Below are 11,095 nucleotides of genomic sequence, written 5' to 3' on the forward strand. Positions count from 1 at the left end.
TCTCCGGCGATGGCTGCGCGGCTTCCCTCCATGGAAATAGCGATCAGTTCGCAGCACCGCGCTGCTCACCCCACTTCACTCCGGAGCCCCAAAAAGGGGTTTCCTCGTGAGTAGGGGAGGCGCTCTTGGTGCTCTGCCGAACCCCACGTTCCCAGGCTTCTCCGCCTGGGATTTCTAGCGGGCCCCCGCCTTCGCTGCGACGGGAAGACCCAATTTCCACGGAGCCCGTTCCTCCGATCGGAGGAACTCCGCCATTTGTCATTGGCGCTAACCCGGAAGTGCAAGAGCCGGTTATTCCAGTCCTCAACAAGTTCATCTAATGAGTCGCCAGGAGGAGCAGGGTTCCGCAAGGCTTGTCAGAATCTATCAGGATCCATCAGTTTTCGCGGACGAGCCCAAATAGGTTCGCCACCCGAGCCGGGGAGGATGAAAAAACAAATAAAATAAAACCTGCATATAGTTAGAGCTTAATAATTATTTCACTATTAATATACTTCTTAATTGTATTTCACTAGTAATATACGTCTTCTTAATTGTATTTCAGTTCAACAATTACTTTGATAAAATACATATTTTGTTATGTGCAAATGGCTTTAGATACCTATTAGGTCCATAAATTACCATATAGCATATATTCAACACAAAAAAACAGTGACAATTTGTGGTTGACAAAAGACAGCTGGACATATAAAGGGCTCCATTACCTTCAGTAGCTTAGGGCCTCATCAAACCTAAATCCGGCCCTGATGATGAGGAGCAGGGGTGGAATTTGCCTTTGACATTAGCTCTAGCTAAAGAAGAGGCAGTCAAACTACAGTAGTTTCTGAAGGAATACCTCTATTTTAATCACCATGATGTTCTTAGCAAATATGTCACACAATCAAGGCAATCCAGCTCTGTATTACAGTGTTTCCAACCCTAACATGAGGACAAAGTCTTGAAAGTAGCATTCAGCTGGCCCTGGTTTCCAGGTGACTTACATACAACAGTACTTATTATCAGACTCTGGGTGATCCAAATGCAGCTGGAAGGAGAGGACACAAGTCCCTTGTCACCATTATGATGATTATATGTAACTATACATGTATGTTAGTGGGTGGTTCCCTAGAACTGATGGATGGAAAGTGGCCTGCCCTTCATGTGGTTACATTCCTTCTGAAGGAGCTGGTACGCAGTTTGGATGTACTTCTAGATCCACTCCTGTCGCTCAAGGCTCAGGTGGCCTGAGTGGTGCCGAGTACCTTCCATCAGCTTCAGCTGGTAGCCCAGCTATGCCCCTATCTGGACAGGGACAGCCTAACTTCTGTTGTCTACACTCTGGAAGCCTCTAGGCTAGATTACTATAGGGCTGTGTCTGAAGATGGTTTGGAAACTTCAGCTGGTGCAGAATTCGGTAGCCAGCTGACTAGACTGTTTGAGCAGGCAACACCAATCCTGGCCAGATAGCACTCGCTGCCAAATAGTTTCAGGGCCCAATTCAAAGTGCTGGTTTTGACCTATAAAGCCGTAAATGGCTCAAGACTCCAATGCCTCAAGGACTCCCTCTCCCCAAAGGAACTGTCCTACACCCCGCAATTATCTTCTGAAGCCTGTCTTCATGTGCCCTCCTTGCAAAAGGTCTGGAGGGCAGCCACACTGAGCCTTTTCTGTCATGGCTCCCTGGTTTTGGCATACTCTCTCCAAGGAAGCTCACCTGGCACCTTTGTTACCTTTAAGTGACAAGCCTTTGGCTAATTCAGCAATCTATGGTATTTTAAACCTTCTCATCTGCAGGCCGTATCTGTTATGGTCACAATTCTCCAAGTATCACTCTTTGCTGGCATTACCCACGTTCTTGGATAGTGCCAGGCTCCAGATCCATGGCCCCATCCTGCTTTCAAGCAGAGAACAAGTTCAGCTCATAACACTCCTGGATATCTGAAACACAAATGGAAACAGAAACACAGTTACTCTAGCAGCCTGGGGAGATTCTTGACACTCAAGGCCTGAGCTGGGTGACCAAGTCAGGAGTGTCTGCATAGCCAGGAAGGTGAGTGACAGCAAGCTCAGCGAGATTTGCCCACAAGCAGTGGCGTAGCGTGGGGGGTCAGGGGGGGCCGGCCGCACCGGGCGCAACATCTGGGGGTTAGGGTTAGGGGGCGCAAATCCACGGGTTAGGGGGCGCAAATTACTTGCCTTGCCCCGGGTGCTGACAACCCACGCTACGCCACTGCCCACAAGGCCTTGGAGTTCAGCCCCAAAACAACCAAATCCATGGTTACAGCTACTTTGTTTGGCACCAGCCTGGCTGCACTGAAGTTGCCAGAAGGAGGCATACAAGGCACCACCCAATTATCTTAGGGGCTCCAGTTTTGTATAGGGTTTACTCTAGCTTTTTCTCACCCACAGCTGTCCAAAGTTTCTCCCCTCTCTGGGCCTAGAGCCAAGCATCCCAACATCAAAAGATAAGTGAGCCAATTAGCCGACATCAATCAGGTGAGTACATAAACAAATATGAGCTCAGTCATACAACTACCAATTAGTTTTGGGGTTATCTTGACTGCCAAGATGGCACCTGCAGACCTTCCAGATAACATCTTCCCCTTTGGTTCAACACATTAAGTTCCTGCATTTTTCTCAGCTGGCATTTTGTACCCATGGGATGCAGTGCTTTCCCCTGAGATTAACATAATATTTTCTTCTGAGCTGGATTATCTTGTAAAATGGGAGGCATTGCCCTCCCATTATGAGGTAGTTGGCATCAGTCTGTTTCAAAACGCAATAGAATGCACCTCCAAGACTGAAGTCTATCCACTGCATTAGCAGCACCAACATAACCTCTCTGGGGTGCAAGCCTGGGCAGTGTGCATGAAGGCTGCCCAGATGACAAGACCCCCTCTTGGCCTCACTGATGTGTTCCAAAGCAATATGTATGGCACTAGCTTGGCTGCAGGAGTTGCCATGAGAAATCACAGAATCATGGAATTGTAGAGTTGGAAGGGACCCCGAGAGACGCTTAGTCCAGTCCTCTGCAATGCGGGAATCTCAAAAGAGGCGTAAAAGAAGACATCCAACCACCTTACGGACTCCAGATTTGTGTAGGGATTACTTCTACTCCTGAAGATATCCTGCAAGGCAACAGATGTTTAGGATCAGAGCTTTTCTTCTCCTAGATGAATTACCTTCTCAGGTTGATGAACTCAAATTGCCCCTCACTTCCCTCTGCAGCACATGCAAGGAACCAATCTCTTGACCATTGGACCCACTACTGGTTTCATCTACTCAGTCTACCAGAAGCTGTCTTCACATGCAGGGGAAGTCCCTAACTCAACAAGGGTTTGAGAGCTACCCTCACTTGGTATAACTGGCCAGTTGAAGCAGTTTCATGAGGCATGGCCACTGTCTTATGCGGACAGCTTTTGCGAGCCCCAGCTGAGAGATGAGTGCAGGGTGGGGACCAAAAGTGGACAAACCACCCCAGAAGGAGCATGATGTGTCCCCCACCAGAGGAACTGCCCCTCCACTAGCACCTCATGCACCCCTATATATAATTCTATCAATTTGTGGTTTTTTATAGTTTGATATTGTATATACAGTGGTACCTTGGGTTAAGAGCTTAATTCGTTCTGGAGGTCTGTTCTTAACCTGAAGCACCACTTTAGCTAATGGGGCCTCCTGCTGCTGCGCGATTTCTGTTCTCATCCTGAAGCAAAGTTCTTAACCCGAGGTAATATTTCAGGGTTAGTGGAGTTGTAACCTGAAGCATATGTAACCTCAAGTGTATGTAACCTGAGGTACCACTTATGAAGTTGGGTTTTTTCCAGCCGGAACTTGCCAGAACTCAGTTCCGGCACCTCTCAAGTGGGCACCATAGCAGAGGTGTCCGACACCTCTCTTTCTAAAAAAAAGTGTGTGTTACATTGTTTATAATGAGACCTTTTCCCCCTATGTTTTAAGCTGCTCTCATTTTTAGCTGTAAGAAGTCTGGAGTCGCTATTAGAGGAAAAGGCGGGGAATGAATGAATGAATGAATGAATGTTAAAGTTAGGAGAAAGAATCCTGTAGTAGTAAGTAATATAGGACAAAGAGTCCTGTGTAAGCCTTAAAGATAAACAGCTGGCTGTCCACGTGTTCTGGGAACCAGGGCGCTCCATGAAATTTACTCCCAATTAATACAGTACTTCAGTATTAAGAGCATGGCAGGTATGGAAAAGACTACAATTCCCAGCACACCTTGCGCGGAGTTCCTGAGGCATAAGGCGGGATGTTGCTCTTTGCGCTTCTTTGATGACCTTTTCTCTCCGCCACGGCTTTTTAAGACCCCGGCCAGGCCTTCTGAGAGGCCCAGCCACCTGCTCCCTTGGCGGCAGGGACAACCAAAGCACAAGACGGCAGAAGGGCATCGCGGCTTGCAGTTCCCATGGCGATTAACGGTTCAGATGGACTACAATACCCAGCGTGCCGCTACTTCCGGCAGCCCTGCGCTGACTTCAAAGAGCTGCTTTTAAGCGGACTGCGTTACCCAGCATGCGCAGCGGTACAAAAGGGAAGCTGGAGGCTCAGTGGGCGCGCTGGGGGATGCTGGGAACTATAGTCCTTGCGGCATGAGGGAACTTGTCAAACCCAAAAGTTGGCCTTGGGCCAATCACTGTCTCTCAGTGACTTGCGTGAGGATAAAAACAGGATAAAAACAAATGCACCCTAAAACAATTAAAGCAGTCTGAAGAAGATGACGTACTTCTAAAAGCAGTTGCCGTTCAAAAACATTCTTGGATTCAGTGATCTTTGGGGTGGCCAGGAATAGTGCAGGGATGTGTTTTTAAAAAAAAAATTCCTGGAAGTTAATATTGATGGACACAGGTGCATGCACCTCAATAGGGAAGCCATTCCGCAAATGGGGAGCCAACACTGAAAAGTCCCCGTCGTGTTTAGGATAACTTTTGCAAGGCTTTTCTTTTGAGAATTATGAGAATTACCTAGACAATATAGAAATGTATTTATATATGCAGCCATCAGTGGCGTAGCGTGGGGGGGTGCAGGGGGGGCCGGCCGCACCGGGCGCAACATCTGGGGTTAGGGCAAATCCATGGGTTAGGGGGCGCAAATCCACGGGTTAGGGGGCGCAAATTACTTGCCTTGCCCCGGGTGCTGACAACCCACGCTACGCCACTGGCAGCCATGGTCTCCTGGATGATCTTTGCCCAAAGATGGAAAGCAGAAAACGTCCCAACAAAAGAGGAATGGTTACAGAAACAACTATGCAGAAGTGGCGAAAGTTACCAAAAGAATAAGAAATCAAAATGATCAAGTTTTTAAGAAAGAATGGAAATCATTTATAGAATACATACAAAATTATTATAAACAAATTAAGGCATTAGCAAGCTTAATATAAAAATATGCAGCAGTTGTGAGGGGAAGTCTATGGAACACAGGGAAAAATGATAATTTGGTTTAATTTGGAAATGCATTAAAATATTATAAAAACAAGGAACTGCAGAAGGGCGGGAGGGGAGTCGAATTAAGAGATATATGATAAACCTTTTGCTTTTAAAGTTGGGTTTTGTTTTTTTAAAATAATATTTATGAAAAGTTTAAAGTTTACAAAAAGAAAAAAAAGAGTTAAACAAAACAGAACAATACAATACAATACAATACAAGAAAAACAAAAAGACTACTTATCTTAACAAAACAAAAACAAAAACAGAAACAATTAAAAACACATCCAATATTTCCATATCTTATCTTTCATTTACTTGTTTCAGCGACCTCCTCGCACCTCCCTTTTTTGTATTCCAGTTCAGTTAGCTATTTCAGCAAATCCTTTCCATCTTCCTCAGTTTTCTGTCCTATAATTTATCTTAACACAATCTAACCTTATTTTTCCCTTTAGTCCATTAACAATCTATTTTTACTTAATTCTTTGTAACATTTCTGCTAAAGCCATATAACTTCATTCCAGCATCCTTCTAACATTCATTAATTTTACAGTGTTTCTGTAAATAGTCTTTAAATTTTTTCCAATCTTCTTCCACCGACTCTTCTCCCTGGTCTCGGATTCTGCCAGTCATTTCCACCAGTTCCATGTAGTCCATCAACTGCATCTGCCATTCTTCCCGGGTGGGTAAATCTTGTGTCTTCCAATACTTTGCGATGAGTATTCTTGCTGCTGTTGTAGCATACATAAAGAAAGTTCTATCCTTCTTTGGCACCAATTGGCCGACCATGCCCAGGAAAAAGGCCTCTGGTTTCTTCAGGAAGGTATATTTAAATACCTTTTTCATTTCGTTATAAATCATCTCCCAGAATGTCTTAATCCTTGGGCACATCCACCAAAGGTGAAAGAATGTACCTTCAGTCTCATTACATTTCCAACATTTGTTGTCAGGTAAGTTATAAATTTTTGCAAGCTTGACTGGTGTCATATACCACCTGTAAATCATTTTCATTAAATTCTCTCTTAAGGCATTACATGCCGTAAACTTCATACCTGTGGTCCATAACTGTTCCCAGTCAGCCATCATAATGTTGTGTCCAACATCTTGTGCCCATTTAATCATAGCAGATTTCACCATTTCATCCTGAGTGTTCCATTTCAACAGCAAGTTATACATTCTTGACAAATTCTTAATTTTGGGATCTAACAATTCTGTTTCCAATTTTGATTTTTCCACCTGGAAGCCAAGTTTTTTGTCCAAATTATATGCCTCCATTATTTGGTAGTAATGGAGCCAGTCTCGCACTCTATTTTTTAATTTTTCAAAGCTCTGCAGTTTTATTCTGTCTCCCTCTTGTTCCAGAATTTCCCAATATTTCAGCCATTTGACCTCCATATTGAGTTTTTTCTGAGCCTTCGCTTCCATTGGTGACAACCATCTTGGGGTTTTATTTTCTAACAAGTCCTTATATCTTATTTTCTATTTTCTAACAAGTCCTTATATCTTATTTTCTAACAAGTCCTTATATCTTATAAAGTTGGGGGGGGGGTTGTATGTTGTAAAATAAATTATATAAATAAAATTATTATTTTTTTAAAAAAGAAAAGTCCCCGTCATGGGCCAATGATGACAGTGGCAGACCAGGGAGGAAGCCCAGAGTCAGTGGCTACCAGAAGGCTCTCTCATTAGGGGTCTACAGTACTTTGGAGGAAGGGTGTATTTTGGAGAAGGGAGAAGACCACCTGGAGGGAGAAAACACAATGTACAAGAGATGACCCATGCTATAAGCAAGGAGCAAGGTAAGAATAATAGAATCATAGAATTGTAGAACTGGGAAAGACCCCGAGGGTCATCTAGTCCAACCCACTGCAATGCAGGATTCTCAACACACAGTTGCCCACCCCATTTGAAACCATACTGGACCTTGCTTAGCTTTGCAAATGTGCTAGCAGCTTTATTGCTGCGCCACTAGGATGATGGCCCTAAAACTAGATGAGCTTGGCTGCTACCGCCACTGGTCTTCTGCTCTTGGTCTTTCCTTCCCTAGGAATGACCTTCCAGCATTAATTCCAGGCTGGCCTTTGACTTTGTGGGTTACCCTGAAATCTTCCATCCTCAGCTCCTGCATCCAGCTTTGGCATCAACCTCAAGGCTCTGAACACGGCTTGCTTTACATATCATGTCTCCAGAGCTATCCCTAAGAGCAAGGGTCAGCAACCTAAGGCCCTTGGGCCGGAAGCGGCCCGTGGAGGTCATTTGACTGGCCCACAAGCCGCCCCTGAACCGAGTTGCCCACTCGCGCACTGCACTGAACCGACACAGCGCGGTGCAGGGACTCGCTTCCTCGGCACCAGAAATCGTGTCTGCACACGCGCAGATGCTGAAAATCACGGGCATGCTCACTCGCTCGCTCGCTCGCTCGCACACGCACACACGCACGATCCGGCCCACAGACGGATCTCTGCGGGACCGATCCAGCCCAGGCAAGATAAACCTTGCCAACTCCTGCCTAAGAGGGTGCAAGGCTAGGATGTGAGGGCGATCTGACTGCGACATCTGTCACCCCATTGATCGCCAGGGTTGATTCGGCTGATCTGGCTGGCTAGGCGGGTGTCCCCTTCCTCCCTCACCGCTCCATGTGCGTCCCTCCCGAAGCTGCGCGCTCGGTGGAAGAGCACGACCATCCCAGATAGAAGGAGTGTACCGTTCTTCGGTCAAGGGTATACGATAGCTGCGCTCCCCTGCTAGAACCTCCAAACAAGCTCAAGAGGGTGCAAGGCTAATCAAACAGTGGGGGGGGGCACCATTGCTTTCATCTCCCTCTGCCTCTGCCATCCTGCCTCCTCTCCATGCTGATAGTCCCTCCTCCCCCAATTTAGTTTTTGGCTTTTTGCCTCTGCTTTAGCGCTGGTGGCCAATATCTCCCCATTTCCCTTCCCCTGTCTTACTTTGTGCCATTTTTTGCACCCGGTTTAACACTGCTGGGCTCCCTCTCCCTGTTCTCTCCTTGGCTTTTTTTGCGTTGATGTTTGCAGCTGCAGAAAGTGCCAGTGGCCTTCCTCTCTGTGTCCTTCACCCGCTAACTTGAAATTTCTTGTTTTTTGCAGCCACTTTAGCTCCGGTGGCCTATTCCCTCCTTTCTTAATCACTTGTTTCTTTTGCTGCTGCTGCTGCTGCTGCCTCCGCCCGGCTTCTCTGCCTTGCTCTAACAAGTGAGGGGTTTGAGAGGTTATCCAGTTGGGTAGGAGACAGCAAGACCAGCCAGGAAGTTTGGGCTACTGTCTGTGCCACCAGTGATAAGCAGGGGCGTCCAAAGCGTGGGGCCTGGGACAGTCGCCCTTATTCACACCCACCTTCCCGGGGCAGCCCTGCATACCCCTGCTAGAGTTGGTCATCTCAGTCTCCTGCCACCGCTCTCTCGGCTGGGACAGGGCAGAGACATAGGAACCTGCATTACACTAAGCTGGACTATTGGTCCCGCTCTAGCCCAGAGCTGCCTGCACTCACTGGCAGAAGCTGCCCAGGGTTTCAGACAGAGGTGTCTCCCAGCCCAACCTGGAGATGCTGGGGACTGAACCGGGAGCCTTCTGCATGCAAAGCAGATGCTCTACTCTTGAGATGCGGCCCTTTGCCACCAATGCCCAATTAGTGCCATTGCCTTCCGTTAAGAGTTTGGTGTAATCCTTGACGCCTCCCTTTCCATGGAGGCACAAGTTACAGCAACAGCCAAGGCGACATTTTTCCACCTTCGCCGCATCAAGCAGTTGGTCCCTTACCTTTCCCGCCCCGACCTGGCGACAGTGATCCATGCAACGGTCACCTCCAGGCTTGACTACTGTAATTCGCTGTACGCGGGGGTGCCCTTGAAGCTGTCCCAGAAACTCCAGCGGGTGCAGAATGCTGCAGCGAGGCTCCTCACGGGGTCTCTGCCATGGGAGCATATTCACCCAGTGCTTTTCAAGCTGCACTGGCTCCCGGTGGAGTACAGGGTCAGATTTAAGGTGCTGCTTTTGACCTTTAAAGCCCTTCACGGCCTAGGACCCTCGTACCTACGGGACCGCCTCTCCTGGTATGCCCCACGGAGAGCCTCAAGGTCCACATATAGCAACACCCTAGAGGTCCCGGGCCCTAAGGAAGTTAGATTAGCTTCAACCAGAGCCAGGGCCTTCTCAACACTGGCTCCGGCCTGGTGGAACGCTCTGCCTCATGAGACCAGGGCCCTGCAGGATCTGATTTCTTTCCGCAGGGCCTGTAAGACAGAGTTGTTCCGCCTGGCCTTTGGCTTGGAGCCAATTTGATTCCCTCCCTCTCTTTCTTTTTTCTTTTCCTTCTCCTCCTGCGATGAGGCTACATTTTAATATTTTAATGTTTCAATATTTTAATGTTGTATTTTAATTTTGTTTTTAAGTTGTAATCATTCAACTTGTTTTTATTATTGCTTGTAAGCCGCTCTGAGCCCGGCCTTGGCTGGGGAGGGCGGAGTATAAATAAAAATTATTATTATTATTATTATTATTATTATTATTATTATTATTATTATTTGCCTACAGCTCAGCTGCTCGCATAGCCAGGGACTATGCTGTGGCCTTGAGCAGGCACACTTAATCCTACTTGCAGCAGAGGCAGACATGAGGCAGCGTCATCAGTTCCACTGCACAGGGCGCCACAGAGCCCTACGACTATGACAGAATTGAGCAGAAGGTGAGAGGCAGGAGCATGCTGAATTTTAACCTTGCACACGGCGCCACTGAAATTTGAAAGACTGAAGTCTGACAGCATATATGTCTCACCTCTGGAATCTTACTGGGTTAAGATACTCTTTTTTCAGTTCATTAATTCACACCTCTTCTTGGCTCCGTCAATGGGCAATTCATATTATAAAAACAGAATACTTGTAGATGGTCAGTTGTTATTCCATAGCACAGAAACTCCCAAACCTGCTTTATATATTTTGCCTAAATTGTTCTAAATCCTTGCCTAAGTAATCTGCATCTTATGAGGCCCAATCTCTGAGCAGTATAAGATTATTGGAATTTCTAGTGCTTACCCAGGGTTCATATTTCCTTCAAGGATGAAGCTCAGCAAAGACTGTGGTGTCTTTAAGATATATGGTTTGTTCACATATATACAACCTGAGCCTATGATGCCCATAGCATTAACACCCCAAGAGGGACTTGTTTCTCCCATAGCAGAAATCAGCTATGGCTGTCTCTCTTCCTTTCCAGCTTCTAGGTCACATAACTCAACTCTAAACTCTGTCTTTTGTCCTCACTTTTGCAAGTTGAGGGAGGGGCCCCACCCATTTTCTGCCTAGCATAGACCCCACTTTCCTTTGTTCTCTTAATGACCCATCACCCAGAAAAGCACCTCAACACAGGAAGCTAGCCTGTCTTATATTTTAATACTTGCTGGGTCCAGGGGTTTGAAAGATCTCAATTCCCTCCCCCCCAAAACCCAACTTCATAACAGTAGAATCATGAAATTGTAGAGTTGGAAAGGATCCCGAGAGTCATCTATTCCAACCGTCTGCAGTGCCGGAATCTCAACTAGATCATACATGACAGATGGCCACCCAACTTCTGCTTAAAAACCTCCAAGGAAGGAGAGTCCACCACCTTCCAAGGGAGACCATTCCACTGTGGAACAGCTCTTACTGTCAAAAAGTTCTTCCTGATGTTTGG

The 11,095-nt window shown here is 46.6% G+C and overlaps 2 long non-coding RNA genes across 3 annotated transcripts; one reads left to right on the forward strand and one right to left on the reverse strand.

Annotated features, from left to right (window-relative positions):
* Positions 1-477: 477 nt before the first annotated feature.
* Positions 478-4,320, reverse strand: LOC310754068. The gene is made up of 3 exons (XR_014543589.1): positions 4,213-4,320; positions 2,318-3,107; positions 478-1,024 (listed from the first exon to the last, which is right to left on the reverse strand). It is a non-coding gene; the product is annotated as an uncharacterized lncRNA (long non-coding RNA).
* Positions 4,321-4,747: 427 nt separating this feature from the next.
* On the forward strand, positions 4,748-10,056 carry LOC310754066. 2 transcript variants are annotated; one of them, XR_014543585.1, is made up of 3 exons: positions 4,748-4,839; positions 7,017-7,213; positions 9,965-10,056. It is a non-coding gene; the product is annotated as an uncharacterized lncRNA (long non-coding RNA). The 2 variants fall into 2 exon arrangements; XR_014543586.1 differs by lacking the exon at positions 9,965-10,056 and adding an exon at positions 8,193-8,915 and having other exon boundaries at positions 7,017-7,938.
* Positions 10,057-11,095: the final 1,039 nt, after the last annotated feature.

Source organism: Podarcis filfolensis (genome assembly GCF_964270895.1).
Source record: "Podarcis filfolensis genome assembly, chromosome: Z".
In the NCBI taxonomy this organism is placed as follows: Eukaryota; Metazoa; Chordata; class Lepidosauria; order Squamata; family Lacertidae; genus Podarcis; species Podarcis filfolensis.